This window comes from Protopterus annectens, chromosome 17.part0 (assembly GCF_019279795.1).
Source record: "Protopterus annectens isolate FY-2018-M chromosome 17.part0, PAN1.0, whole genome shotgun sequence".
NCBI lineage: Eukaryota > Metazoa > Chordata > Ceratodontiformes > Protopteridae > Protopterus > Protopterus annectens.
In genome coordinates this window covers 654,887,638-654,903,841 of record NC_056751.1, presented here as the reverse complement: position 1 = coordinate 654,903,841, position 16,204 = coordinate 654,887,638, and positions in this window count along the sequence as shown.

The window sequence follows — 16,204 nt, the reverse complement described above, 5'->3', positions numbered from 1 at the left end:
CCTTAGAGTTGCAATTAGATTTATTTTTGTTAGTTCATCACATTATTATTACTCAAATTCTCTATTTCCCTTTCCTGTCTTAATATAGGCTTATAAATTCCATTACTTCTTTTCAACTTAACTTCCTCTGTCAGTTCTTCAATCAATTTTAAGGGAAACGCCCGTCGTAAGAACATCTTTTTTAAGTTAAGACATTCATCAAAGAAGTCATGCTCAGTAGTAATCATTCGTGCAGCTCGCACCAATTTCCCCTTTACTACTGAGCTCTTCCGGTGGAAAGGGTGTGCACTAGTATAGTGCAAGAAGGTGTTAGAATATGCAGATTTTCTAAAAATCCTGGCTTCTAACTTATTATATTCTATGTTTTTATTTAATTCCACATCTAAATAAGATATAGACTGGTTATGGAAATAATGTGATGAACAAAGTTTCTTTAACATCTACAGGACAACTTAACAGGATACATTTTAGCCTGGCATGTATTTTGACGTTTTCTTTGGATTTTAAGAACATGAAGGAAATTATCATGAAGAACTGGAACTTATTTAAGGAAGACATGACCCTGGTATCTAAATTGGGTGACACTCCTTATTTCATTTTGAGAAAGGGTTTAAATTTTAAAAACTTATTAGAAAAAGAGAAAAAGCCATATGTGAGAAACACATGTATGACTCAGTGTGGTAATCGCCCTTATTGTAATGTAATAGAGCAAGGAGCTAGTGCTTTTATTAATGGTCTTAAGATAACTAACAAAAATAAATCTGACTGCAACTCTAAGGTAGTAGTGTATGCGGCAAAATGTCAAGCCTGTCTATCATTTTATATTGGCAAGACAGACCGCAAACTAAGGGATAGAGAATATGAATACTTGTACAGTATAGATAAACATAAGGAAGAAAATGTTCTAGCAAGGCACATATCAATATTCCCTGATCACAAGTTCAAATTTAGAGTGATAGACAAAGTTTCTAACAGCCCCAGGGGTGAACCTATTTCTGTTATTAGAAAAATTGGATCTTACCTGGCAAATAAGACTTAATGCATATATATTTCCTGGTCTTAATGATAAATGTTCTGTTATGTGCCTATTAAAATTAAAAAGTTTGGACAGATGAACTTAACACATATACTTCTACATTCTCCATACATTTTTTATGTATTCAATTTTTTATATGAATAACTAATGAGGAATAAGTTGCATGGAGGGGGTTGATATATTACTATAAGAATAATATTTAAGATTTTTTTTATTGCCTTATTTACAATTATGTTGATGGTATTTTGTGTCAGAATCGAGTTTGTAATGTTTATAACATATCCTTAGTTGGTTATAATTAATATATCTCATGCATTTTATGTATAGGTCATGTGACTTTTTTTAGAGGCTTATTTAAATCCATTGTTTTAAATTACCTTTTATCTGAAGAAGTGCAATGATTCAGTTGGACGAAAAGCACTTAATAAAACTGTGTTCGAGAAGTTTAGCCAGTTGATGGATTTGTTTCATTTTACAACTAATTAATAGCCCCACACCTTATAAGACATCACATTCTCCATTACACCGGATTCTTGTGTCAGACCCCAGCAAATATTCTACCACAGGTACAATGATGGACTCTCTGTTATCATCTTTCAATCTATATGACTAGACATCTCACACATAGAGTTAATCACCATAATTATAAACCAACATGTAATGGTTCCAAGTTTAATTCAGTAATTTTCATTCCTACACTATCATCTATTAACTGTAATTTCCTAAAAACCCTCCCATTAGACGATGCTGTAGTTGAATTCAGTACAGCTTATCTAATGTCCTAAATAGGTATGCACCTCCTAGAAGGAAGAGACTGAAAACAAATAATGCAATGTGACTATCCAAAAAGAGTAGAATACTAATGCAAGATAGAGAAAAAGCATGGAAAGAATGGCAAAAACATAAAAAAACCTCAATATCCTGAAAACTTCAGAATGCTTCACAGTCATATAAAAAACAAATAAATGAAGGCAAAAACTATACTATAATAATCTTCAGAACTATACTAAATATAACCGTAAAAATGTTGGACATTCATTAAAGAAATCTTTTATGCCGGCCAAAAATTCAACTCAAACTCCTGTCCCAATAACACACCACTTGAAACTGCAATACAGTTTAAATCTTATTTTGTAGATAATATAGCATCTCTAACCAAGGATTCCTCACCATCTAATTCCAACCTTGCCCAACAGCCACGTTACCACATCCACTTTCATCTTCAAACCTGTGCCTACAGCCTATATAAAACTACTCTTAAACAAACTTAAACCATGCTCTTCTTCAGCTGATGACCTTCCAAGTGAGCACCTAAAAATAGCAGCCAGTAGCATTGCTTATACTGTCTCAATCCTTATAAATAGGTCATTCCAGGAATCACACACTCCCACTCTCTGGAAAAAGTCACAGATTTTCCCTCTGCAAAGGAGAAAAGTTAACAGACATCAATAACTTAATAACTTTAGACCTGTAACAGTCTTAACTCCCCTCACCAAAATACTTGAAAAATGTATTCAAAAACAATTGCTAGACCATCTACTGCAGGAAGAACTCATATCCCCTACACAACATGCCTTCTATCCTTCCCATAGTGCTAGCATTGCCCTTCTAACCTATATAGATGCTGTCAATAAAGCTAGAGATAATGGCAACCTAGTGTCATCTTTATTTCCAGACTTGTCTAAAGACTTTGTCACAGTTTGTCACAGCAAACTTCTACTTAAAATGTCCTCACTAGGTCTTTCTCAGTCCACCCTTCTGTGGTTCAAAAGCTACCTGTCCAATATATATCCATCAGTAAAATGGCACTACATGCTCTTTCCTTACCTCCCATTCACCATAGGTGTACCACAAGGCTCTATCCTTGGCCCTCTCCTCTTTAGCATTTTTATCACCACCCTCTATACTTCCACGCAACAAGCAACCCTAATACAATATGCAGATCATTCCACTCTTATTTCCATATCAGACAACATGGTACACCTCCAAATATTACTCAGGAATCTTTAACTGACACTGAAACATGGCTTTGTAACTCACAACTCATGTTCAACCCCAAAATAACAAACTATTATATTTTTCCCCAAATCCTTTCTTTCATGAAAAAAAAACAAACTTTAAAGTCCTCGCTCTTGATAATGCAACCATTGAAGTCACTTCTCATGCAAACTATTAGGGGTGATAGTGGATGATATTCTTATATTCAACCTGCATATACAAAATTGCATAAGAAAATCTTGTCAAAAATTTGAGATGCTTCAATTATCCTAGCTAAAATCTGGCTCTGTTCCTACTCAAAACCATGACAAACCATATCCTTAAATGTGAACAAGTACCTTTTCATTTCTTTATACCTCCTTTCTCTCACTTCATCACTTACTTCGTTACAGCTCTTTAATTATTTTCTCTGACTTTCTAAATATGCCATAAGCTTGTTTTTCTCTCAATTCACATTGCAGTTCCTATTTGTATTAGACTAACTTATCTATAATTTCTCTACAAACTGTCTAAAATTTCTGTAAATATAAAATGATTGTCATATTCATTGTATCAATTATTAACCAATGTTTTTATATTATGTCTAGTTTGTTATAATTATTTAACCTGCAGATGTTTTTGTTTTATTTTTGAAGACTGTAAAATTATTGTTCTTAAAATATTTTGTAATAATTTTGAGCATCTCTCCCTGGGCCTCCACTGAAAATGGGCTTCTACCCAGTCAGACTTTCCTGGTAATCAAATGTCAATGAATAAATAAATACATAACTAACTGATTAACTAACTAAATAAAATAACAATATTTTTGAATGATCCAAAGCTTTGTATGCACTTCTATTGTATATTTTTTTCTACTCATAAGGCACAATGTTCATGAATCACAAGCTGTGACTTTAATGGTTCTGGCAGCTTCTGAACTATTGATTGCATCCCCTTTTCCTACAAGGCATTTCTATTTTAGGTTTTGGTCTCCAGACAGGCTTTGTCCCTAGGAATCGCAGGACAGTAACAATCATCCCTCAGCAGATCATCAACAGACCAAGGGAATTACAGACACATAAGTTTGATTAGTCTTATATGCAAGGCCGTGGAAAGAATTATCATGGACCTGATAAGCAAAGACACATGTAATCTTCAAACACTGGATCCATCCTGGTTTGGTTTCATGAGGGGCAAGTCATGCCTGCAAAGCAAGGTCGACTTCTTCAAAAAGGTCACTAGAGCCATTGTCAAGGTCAAAACAGTGCATTCTGTGTACTTTGACCTGCTTCTTCATTATTTTCTCTTTGGAGGTATTTGACACAATGCTCACTCATGTATTATAACCAAACACATAAATTTAGGAATAATTCTCTGTGTCACCTGATGGATTGCCAAATGATTCATAGATATAATACATGAAGTTAGGGTGGGAGAGTCCACCTTCACCAAGGGAACTGCTACTAGCGGTGTCCAGAATGGATTGATACTGGAACATCTCATGTTCAAAATATACTTCGCTGAAGTCAAAGCAAATGTAAAGAGCCTTTGGCTGTCCAAATTTGCCAATGACTGCAAGGTGGTTGCAATCATTTTATCCACCAAAGATATAAATATCTTCCTGGAGGGTCTGACACAGAAAAATGACTGGTGCTCAGGCCATCAGGCCATGACTTAAAACTCAGTGCAAACAAATACATACTTATACCCTTTGGTAAGATGAATTCCCCTGCAAATTACAACATTGGTAATACTCCCCAAAGAGAAGATCCAGTAGCAGTGGACCTGAGAACTCAATTTGACAGAATCCTGAACTTGGAACACAATATGTCTATGGTGGTGAGAAAATCCTTCTATGTGGCAGAAATTATAAGTAAGGGCTTGGCATCCAGATCCAAAGAGATAATGGTCCCACTACTCTCAGCCCTCATTAGACCAATAATCGAGTACAATGCACCCTGTGGCATGAACTTGACCAGATCACAGGTGTTCCTCACTAAAGGAATACAGAGTGTAAATAACATGCCCTATGTGCACTGCCTCAAACACCTCTCCCTATACCCAGTTTTCTATAGACTACTGAGAGCCAATCTATGCCTAATCTGCAAGGCATTTGCTGATCTAGGCCTGATGGATCCACGGCACTAGAATTTGCTAATCTAAGGATCCAATCCTTGTCTTTCACATAAAAAATGACATGTTGGAGGAAAGCATATGCCACAGAGATTATCTCTTCTCTGAAACAGACTCCTCATTCATGTGAAAGAGCTCTTCCCTAAGCCTATTTAAATGCAATTTGGTCCAGTGGATGGGGAATTGCAAATTTATCCCTGGCTTGTCACCAGTGTCCCTTATGGACAGGGGCACCTTGTAGATGCCCTAAGGCACAGGTGCATACCAAAGTTGTTCTAGTCCTTGGACATTGATTACTGGAAAACATGGGGTATAAATGGTCAGGCTTAAAAAGGCTCTAAGGCCATTAGCATAGTAGCCTCCTATGATCCTACAATCCTATGAAGTATTTTAGTTTTTACGACTGAAGAGAGGCTGCTGGACAGATATTGTAATAAAGTTTATATATATTTGGTATCTTAACTTTAATAGATTATATCTATAAACCCATTATGCTGTCTTTTCTGACTTCTAATTTGTGTTAAGTGTTGCAGATTGTTAAAATATCACATTCTAAAGTGAAGGAAGATTTGCTTACAAAAATAAAAACTGCTGAGTTTGAGTCTGTCAGGCATGTAGGTGCATATATGATGCAAGCAATATAATTATCCAAACTATCCTAGCTGGTACAATAAAGTCTAGATGTGCTTGGTTAGTGTCTGAAATTTGCCTGAAGGCATTACAGTTGAAATCATATATGCTTTTTTAAAGGAAGCTACCTAGTTGGCGTTCCTACTTTGGAACACTAAGAATCATAAAAGAAAAAGGAACACTTAAGGAGGAAAAGCAACAGGAATACTTTCTGTCAGTTATCTTCTTTCAAAATCTCCCTCTTTCAAAACATACCTACAAACCAAACCTGGCACACAGCTATCCTCATTAAATATCACAAATACCAAAAATTAAGTTAATCTTAATCCAAATTTAAGGTTAAAATACTCATTTATGTACCTCGCTGTACTTTTATAATAATAATCTATAGTTTTCTAAGTTATAAATACAACCAGATCATTGTGAATTGCAACATCTGCAATAATATTTTGCATTTTAAGGTGTTTCCTTTGTTTGGACAGGTTACATAAATATCTCTTTTTTTCCCCCCTAAGTTCTAGCCTAGGTTATTTTATTTAAATAGCTTTAAGGGAAACTTTAGTGCCTCTACCCTGGTTTATAACACTATTTGTTTCTTCAAAGATTTGATCAAATACTCTTATTTATTATTTATTTATTTTATTTTACATTTGTTGATCGGGCTAGTCTAGCTGGATATTTATCCATTTTCAGTAGAGGCCTGGGGAGAAAAGCTCTACACAAATACAAACAAAAACAAAAAGAAAAAACAAAAAAACAAAAAACCAAAAAAAAAAAAAAAAAAAAAATGTATACAAATAGAAAAATATCATTACAAGGTAAAAAAGGATTAAAAAACATATGATACAGTGTAACACTTCAGAAAGTTAACATAGAACATAATCTTTCTTATAGAGGTGACTAGATGCACTCTAGTAAGAGATAAGCACAATAATTTACATCAGACTTGAGGGATTTAAGCAATACATTGAATAAAGTTTGATTTAGTGATAGTCTTAGTTACACAACTAATTATTAAATGTTAGGAAGAAGGTAGAAGAGGAGAAAAACAGGGTATAGGTGTTGATTAGTCAGGTTTACTACAAGGACATAGCCAGTGACTTTGGACGTAATTTATGAGTTTTTGTTTGAAGAGTGGCAATGATGTAGTTAGTGTTATATCACTAGGTAGCAGATTCCAGCTCCTTCCTGCTGTATTAGTAAATAGAGAGTCACCAGCTGTGTTATTAGACTTTGTTAAACTGGCAATGAGTTTACTAGAAGAGCGAAGGGAGTTGAGATTATTATATTGGATTAAAAGTTTTGAGAGTATAGGGGTATAATTGGGTTGGTACAGTAATTTGTGGGCAATTGTGAGTTGGGGGATTAACAGATGGTTTTGAAATTCCAGCCAGTCTAGTTGTTTTAGGTTAGAACAGTGGTGAGTTCTAAAGGGATTTCCAGTAGCAAATCGGGCAATGTTATTGTAGCAAGTTGCAAGTTTGTTAAGGTTAGTTTTCTTAAGGTTAGTAAAAACAGGTGAGGCATACAGAAGAGTTGAGATTAGATGGGAATGAGCGATCTTGGCTCTAGCTGATGTGGTTAAGAAAGACTTAATTCTATATAAGGATCCTATTTTTCTGTTGACTATTTTAATGGTGGTGTTAATATGTTGATCAAAAGAGAGATTATTGTCAATGGTTATTCCTAACAGTTTGGTAGTAGAGTCAGGTGAGATACAGTGGCATTATTTGAAGAGATTGTGAAGTCTAAGGGGGAGGACCTAGTAGTGGGAGTAAAGAGAAGGAGTTTAGTTTTTTTGGTATTAAGTAGGAGGTAACGTCTGGTAAACCACGTTTCTACTGTGTTGAAGATGTTTTGACTAAGGGAAGAAAGTTCAGTTGGAGAGGTAGCTGAGCAAATAAGGGTGGAGTCATCTGCATAGTGAATGCAGGTTGCTTGAGGAATTGCCAAATAGAGATCATTAATGAATAAAGAGAAAAGAAGTGGCCCAAGAATGGAGCCCTGAGGGACACCGATGGTGACAAGTAACAAGGACGAAATTTGATTTTCCCAGAGAACTGCCTGTTGCCTATTGCTGAGATAAGATCTGAACCAATTCATGGCTAGGTTATCAAAGGAGAGAGATTCAAGAATGTTAATTAGGATGGAATGGTTAACCATGTCGAAAGCTTTAGAGAGGTCAATGAAGAGAACAGAAGAGAGAAGGTTGTTGTTGCGGTTTCTATTGATAATGACTGTAAAGGATAGGAGGGCGGAGGTAGTACTATGATAAGGCCTAAAGCCATGCTGACAGCTTGCTATTATGTTGTGGAGAGAGAGATACTATAAAAGTTGTTGGTGAATGCATTTCTCCATAATTTTTGCTAAGGATGATAGGAGAGCAATTGGTCTATAGTTAGAGTAATCGATAGAGTTCCCACCTTTATGTAAAGGGATAATGTGGGAGACCTTCCAGATGTCTGGGATGGTTCCTTCTTGGATTGTCCTATTTATAAGTATAGATATAGGGTATGTGATTACTTTGGCTGCTTTCTGGAGATAAAGAGAAGGAAGTTTGTCAGCAGATGGGGTACAATGCTTCAGTTTATGAATAAGTCTATAGATGAGAGAGGTAGAGATGGGTTGTAGTTTAAAGTTATGGGAGGAGTGTGCTAGGTTGATTGGAAGGTAGGATTTATCAGTGTTTAGTTGTCTAGCTAGAGATTGCATAGTGTCAGTGAAGAAAGAGTTGAAGGTATTTGCAGTTAGGTGGGGGGTATCTGGATCAGCATCAAGAGGGGTGGGAGTTTTAGAGTTACCTGGGGACAACAGTCTATTGATACAAGACCAGAACTTTTTTGGATTATTTTGATGAGTTTGTTGAAGTTTACAGTAGTAGTTTTTTTTGTCAGTAATGATTGCTTTTTTAGTAGTATTTCTAAGCTGGCGGAAATTAAGAAGATCAGAGCTATTTCTATGGCATCTCCATTAGGCCCAGACTTTGTTTCTAAGTAGAATTAGATTTTTTGTTTCATTAGAGAGCCATGGGGCTATGTTGGACTTCATTCTGATGGTACGTTTGGGAGCATGTTTGTCGAGAATAGATAAGAAAGTTATATTAAAGTATATTACTGCATTTTCAAGAGGAAGGGATTTTAAGGGGTTCCAGTTGCATTCTCTGAGTTCATTTTGAAATAAGTCTATGTTAAAATGTTTGGTAGAGCGTATTATTCTAGTGGTGGGGAGGTTATGAAAATCTTTCTTTTCTCTTGTAATATAAGTCAAAAAGTGATCACTGACATCATCTGGCAGGGTTCCTACTCTGTAAGTTTGTTTAACTTTGTTTATCAGTATCCAATCTAAGATACTCTCTTTTTTATTAGGTTTATTAATTCTTGTTGTTGAGGTGATGGTTTGGGTGAAACCATGTAGGTTGATGTGAGAGGTAGGATTTTCAGCATTGATACTTTTCCAGTCTATGTTGAAATCACCTAGGATTATTGTTTCTTGGGGGTAAATCGTATATACCCAGCTGAGAAAGGCTTCTAAAGTGGGTATATTATTACCTGGTGGTAAGTAAATACAGATAATGTAAAGGGATTTCTTGGTGTTAAATTGGAATTTAGTTATGAGGACTTCTACTTTGCTATCCTGGGTTGGATAAGCTGGAAGGGTGGAAATATTAAGTTCATTCTTAAAAAGAATTGCTACTCCACTGCCTTTATGTTTTGATCGGTCAAGTCTCACTATATTATAGCCTTGGGGAGTAATCTCATTATCTTTTGTATCAGGTTTTAGTCAAGTCTCAGTGAGGCAGATAATATCAAAGGAATGGATATCTAGGAGGGCATGAAGGTGAGATACTTTATTATTGATGCTTTGAATGTTCAGATGTCCTATTAGGAGGGAATTATTAAGTTTAGGGTTAATTATTTGAAAAGTAGGGTTGGTAGGTCCAGGGTTGGGGTGGATGTCTCCATCTTGTAAGGTGGGATTATTTGGTTTTGTTATTAAGTTGTTTTTTAGATAGGTTTGAAGTTTCAATTTTCTATCGGTGGGTAGGACATGATTAATGTGAGAGAGTCTGTGGTATTTAGGTAGAAGGTAGCTAGGAGTGGAAGTAATGTTGGAGTGTGTAGTTAGGGGTGTATATGTGCAAGTTATAGTTTGTTTGTGTGAGTGTATAAGCTGGACATAGTGTAGGTTTTCAAAGGAGGTAAGAAGGTAGGCTGAGAAGAGGGTGAATAAGAGTAAAACTGATAGTGTAAGCATGGTTAGAGTATAGGGAGCCAACTTTGTGGAGAAGTAAAGTTGTAACTAGAGTGAAACGAAAGGTAGAGGAAGTGGGATTGGAGGAGAGAATAGATAAGGAACTTGCAAATGTAAGTGAGGGGAATAAAAGGATAATTAAATTATGAGTAGAGGGTTAAGAATAGAGGTAATTTAGGGAGAGTAATTATAGAGAGTAGTAATAGGAGAGTAGCGGTGTGGTTAAATTAAGCGGGAAGGGTGAGTTAAGGGATTGGTAGAGTGAGTTAGGGGGTGTGTTTAAGGAGGTATAAGTTTAGGACCCCTGGGGGTGGGTGGGAATTGGGGGTAGGGTAGGGGAGCGGAGTGAGCCCGCAGGGCGAATGGAGCTGGTAGAAACAATTGAAGGAGAAGCTGGAAAGGAGACTATCAGAAATGCAGGTGAGTATAGGTAAGAGAGGTATACCAGGAAAAGGGAAAGGTCTAGAATGGCCAAGTACACCAGCAAAATGACAAAAAAATAAAGGAGGGTTAAATCAGTGTTTAAGCATAAGGTGAAAGAGAGGAGGAGCAGGTCAAGGAATAGAAACAAAAAACCTAGGCAAGTTTCAGGGGTAAAAAATAAACAGAAGGGAGACAGATGGAGTACTGGCAAGGCTGAGGGTGAAGGGGGATAGGAAGACCAATACTGAAATTACAGATGTAGGACAGTTAGTGCAAGAGGGAGCAGCAGAGAAAAAAAAAGATGAGGGTGCCACCTAGTGGATAAAGCAGGTATAGAAGAAGGAGAGTGGGGAAGCTAACTAGTGAAGAGATAAAGTAAAAACTAATTATAAGAGAAGGAAAGTTATAGGTGCGGAGGTGAGAAGGTAGAAGAGAGGCTGTGAAGGAGGGGTACCGGTTGCTAGTGGCTCAAGCTCAGGCAAACTGTAAGACCCTTGTAGATATCTAAAAACAGAGGCCTAGTATACCAGCGGGACTATGCCCATAACCTACTTTCTTATTTTCTTGATAGAGGGTACAAAAAGGAGGCAAGCAGATGCAGTCACCGGAGTTTGGACGGGTTCTTGTGACACCAGATGGGTTGTAGCTAGGGCAGGAATCAGAACAGAGTTGAGCTAGGTACTTTGGAGAGAAGGGAGGCAAGTAAAAAGGAAGAGGGTTAGCACAGGTATCAGGCCTGTAAAGTAGTAAAAAATACAACTTTAACAATCAGAAAAAGGTAACACAATATTAATCTGACTAACACATATAATCCACTTTACAAGCTACAAAGCAAGGCAGAGTATTTACAAGCCTTTGTTGAGCGAGAGAGCAATTCCTTAAACAACAAAGCAAAACGCTGTAACACAGTGTTGCCCTTATTGATAACTAAAACTAGAGAATATGAATGCAGCTTCTAAACCAATTACGGCAGGAGTTTAACAAATATTGCAGAATAACATGCAAAAAATAAACAAGACCTAGGAGCAATATAACTGAGAATTAAAAAGTGAAAGGTCTTCAACACTGACTAGGGGTAATGCCTGAGCAATTGAAGCAGGTACAACGGCAACTTGAGGAAGGCCAGATTAGCTTAGTAAGGTGCTAAAATGCTGTGTTTAGTTAAATACAGCTGAGTTTCCTAACATTTACTTGAGTATGCGTCCCCTAAGCAACTATCTAAGCTCCACTAGAGTGACGACAAAAGCCGCGGTTTCAGCTACTACAAGCGCTTAAGCACAAGTGAATAGTAAAGGTTTCTTTAAACATTTAGGGAGGCTTCAGCTAAGTAAGGCACTACAATGCTGTGTTTAGTTAAATACAGCTAAGTTTCCTAAGATTTACTTAAGTATGGGTTCCCCAAGCAGTTATCCAAGCTCCACTAGAGTGACGACAAAAACTGCCGTTTCAGCTACTACAAGCGCTTAAGCGCAAGTGAGTAGTAAAGGTTTCTTAAACATTTAGGGAGGCTTCACAAATGTGGCAGATTAATAGATGGCCGTTTCAGCTATAAAAATCACTACAACAAAATTTAGACTATGCACCTACCTAGAACTCCTGCAAGTGCAGGAGCTTAGTTAGCTTTCAAAGAGCTAGGTATGGAAAGGATGAAATAACGCCAACCGAGCACATGGACAAGCTCACGTGAGTGGTGCAGTTTTACATAGCAATGTAGGCTACAAGGCACATTACCGGCATCAAATAGGACAGACCACCAAAAAATAAATCAACACTATTAGAAAAGAGATTCCGTGCTCATTAACAGAAGGAGACGCTGCGAAAGAGCAATTCCTCAAACAAAAATGGACACTGTAACACAATATTACTCTAACTAACACATACAATCCACTATAAAAGCTGCAGAGCAAAGCAATCATTTTACAAGCCTTTGTTTAGCAAGAGAGCATTTCTTTAAGCAACAGAGCAAAATGCTGTAACACAGAGTTGCTCTTACTGAAACGAGAACAATTCTTCAAACAACAAAACAAAGCGCTGTAATGCAGTGTTGCTCTTACTAAATACATGTAATCCTCATTAAATACTGTCGTACATTAATAAGTATACAGTTCATAGGTCAAGCATCCAAAATATCCCAGCTAATGAAACCACTGTCTTTACCTACTGGAGCTAGCACACCAGGGCAAGAGCGGACAGCAGCCAGGGACCTACATAAGGTGAAGGCAGTAAAGGAGTGGAGCATTTCAGGAAAGGGGTATAAATAACTTCTCAGAGGATGAGAGGCAGGACGGGAGTAGAGCGAGAGTGCTACAGGAGTGGGTAGGAGGGGCTAGAGGAAGCTAGAGGTAGGTCAGTCCAGGAATGGAATAGGACTATTCATGAAGCGGAGGTGGAGAATGGGAAGTAAAATCAAGAGAGATAAAAATAGGAATAGGACAGGAGTGTCACAATGAAAAGTTTAAAAGATAAGAAACAATTGAAGGAGAAGCTGGAAAGGAGACTATCAGAAATGCAGGTGAGTATAGGTAAGAGAGGTATACCAGGAAAAGGGAAAGGTCTAGAATGGCCAAGTACACCAGCGAAATAACAAAAAAATAAAGGAGGGTTAAATCAGTGTTTAAGCATAAGGTGAAAGAGAGGAGGAGCAGGTCAAGGAATAGAAACAAAAAACCTAGGCAAGTTTCAGGGGTAAAAAATCAAACAGAAGGGAGACGGATGGAGTACTGGCAAGGCTGTGGGAGAAGGGGGATAGGAAGACGAATACTGAAATTACAGATGTAGGACAGTTAGTGCAAGAGGGAGCAGCAGAGAAAAAAAAAGGGATGAGGGTGCCACCTAGTGGATAAAGCAGGTATAGAAGAAGGAGAGTGGGGAAGCTAACTAGTGAAGAGATAAAGTACATCTAATTATAAGAGAAGGAAAGTTATAGGTGCGGAGGTGAGAAGGTAGAAGAGAGGCTGTGAAGGAGTGGTACCGGCTGCTAGTGGCTCAAGCTCAGGCAAACTGTAATACCTTTGTAGGTATCTAAAAACAGAGGCCTAGTATACCAGCGGGACTATGCCCATAACCTACTTTCTACTTTTCTTGATAGAGGGTACAGAAAGGAGGCAAGCAGATGCAGTCACCGGAGTTTGGACGAGTTCTTGTGACACCAGATGGGTTGTGGCTAGGGCAGGAATCAAAACAGAGTTGAGCTAGGTATTTCTTCTTTTCTTGATAGAGGGTACAAAAAGGAGGCACGCAGATGCAGTCACTGGAGTTTGGACGGGTTCTTGTGACACCAGATGGGTTGTGGCTAGGGCAGGAATCAGAACAGAGTTGAGCTAGGTATTTCTTCTTTTTTTGATAGAGGGTACAAAAAGGAGGCAAACAGATACAGTCACCGGAGTTTGGACGGGTTCTTGTGACACCAGATGGGTTGTGGCTAGGGCAGGAATCAGAACAGAGTTGAGCTAGGTACTACTAGAGCTAGCACACCAGGGCAAGAGCGGACAGCAGCCAGGGACCTACATAAGTTGAAGGCAGTAATGGAGTCTCTTACAAGGATTAATATGATTTGATATTACATAAGTAATCTACAATAGCGTATCTTTTCAGCATGGTATCAGGTTTGCAGTGTTATGTTCAGTTAACTACTGTTTGACCAAACAGTGGACTGTTCTTTAAGTTGTGTATTATACATATTTTCATAAATCTTGATAGGCCCTTTCTTCTGATTAGTGAGGTCAAACAAATACCTCCTTAATAGGTGTTATTTATCAAGATTTTAAAGTAGTAAAATCATTAGGTTTAGGGGAAATTTGGCTGCGTTCAGACTGAAATGCAAATATGTTAAATGTTTTCTTTAGCATTCATTTGGTTTCCTTGATTCTGGGATTAGATTTCAACTGTTTTTTGACTAGCTCATGTTACATGTAAAGCAAAAATATATGCAATTATCTTTTATAAGAACTTTATAGGACTTTTCTGGCAGAATAGTCTCCTAACTCAAGCATCTTCAACTCCATATTCTTTGACAGGTTGGTAGACTTTGCAAATTTTCTGGCATTGGCACCTATGTAACTTTAGGATGTACTTTAGAAGTTACACTGTGATTTAAGTAAATAAGTAGCCCGTATTAGCAAAGGTTCAGCAGTACCTAACAGCTATGGGTGTAAGTGCACAGTTAATAGTATTATGTAATAAAAGGTGATGACTGGTTACATGCAGAGAGGGAGCAGTTCAGTGAAAGATCTAGCATGATCGTGATACAGGAGAAAAAGGACTGTATTTGTGTTAGGTAGATGTCTGCATAATGGCTTTCAAATGAGTGTAAAAATATTAATGAGACTCACGACACACATGCAAGTCACAAAATCTGGCATAACAGAGTGATTTAGAGACTTACAAAAATCAAGAGTTAAGAGCCACATAGCTCATCTATTATGAATGCAAGGATTTCTCATTCTACAGGATTTTCACTCGTGCTACTCTCTTAGTAACAGTAATAGACTTAGCTGAGCTCAAGCATTCATGAAGTTATGTTGTGTTTTGTCACCATCTACGCTGCATACTGTCATTGGTTAATATGCCATCATCTCCATGCCCAGGGCATTGTCGATTTTTGTTGTGTGGACAGAGACACCATATAGGAGTTAGTAGACATGTTCTGCCCATATGCAGAACCACGTGGGATGTATGGACAGCTTATGCAGGCACCTTTCAGTGTCTAACATGTGACACCATTAAGAGTTTTGCAGGCATCAGCCTCACAGATCGTACAACAATTCCCAGAGTGATGTAAGCAAAGGATGATATATGTATTCTACAGATAGAACAGGAGAGAATTACCACTATGCTGGTATTTTACAATACTGCTCTTAAAGGTCTTACTTATTCTTTATGGCATCTGGTATACCAGCTCAATGTTCTTCCAGTCCATCAACTGCAATGCACAGGATATTATAACAAGGTGCCTTTGTGTCACCAAGGCAGTGACCACGATTTTTACACTCGGCACATGTGCAAGCACTGCCAGCATCTTGTACGTAATGACTTTTCTTAAGGTCATTTAGATGGCAAGTGCACTATTTACCAGCTGCTTGGGCCAGGATATGTGATCCCCATTTAAAAAAGCAGCGAGACACGTGTCCACTGTTGCACGTTGCACGTGATAGTCCACTATCTTGTGCTGCCATTATTACCTTTATTCTTTTTATTTAAATTAATTTTTCTTTAACAATTCATGTGTCAAATCTTCAGTCAACATTTTTGTCACTTTCTGTTCTTAACTGAATTTCTAGGAGTACAATAATTTCCCTTTTACTTATCTTTCTTCTGTCTATCTATCCTTTGCTGGCTTGTTTTCATTATAGATCAATGTTGTAATATTATGGAAAATACTATACGCTATATCCTTGAAAGGAATTAAAAGAAGATGTAAAAATCGTATATAAAAGATAAAAGGAAAACACTTGAGAATTGTGATGAAGCGGGGGGTGGGTGTTCCTTTTGAGAATTTTGTTGAATAAGTTACCAGTTAAAAGTAATATGACATATATGGTATGCAAAGAAAAAAAATGTGATGAGTGCGATTAGAAAGGAATTACAAAATATTAGGGGGAATTCATAAAGGTACCACATAGTGTACACCTTCATGTGCACATCTCGGTAAACTTTTTGAATTCATAGACAACCCCAACATGGTGCTCAAGCATGAAGACATGGAGCATTGCACCATGCTGCCTCCAAGGCAGTCTGGGAGAGAGGTATATACTA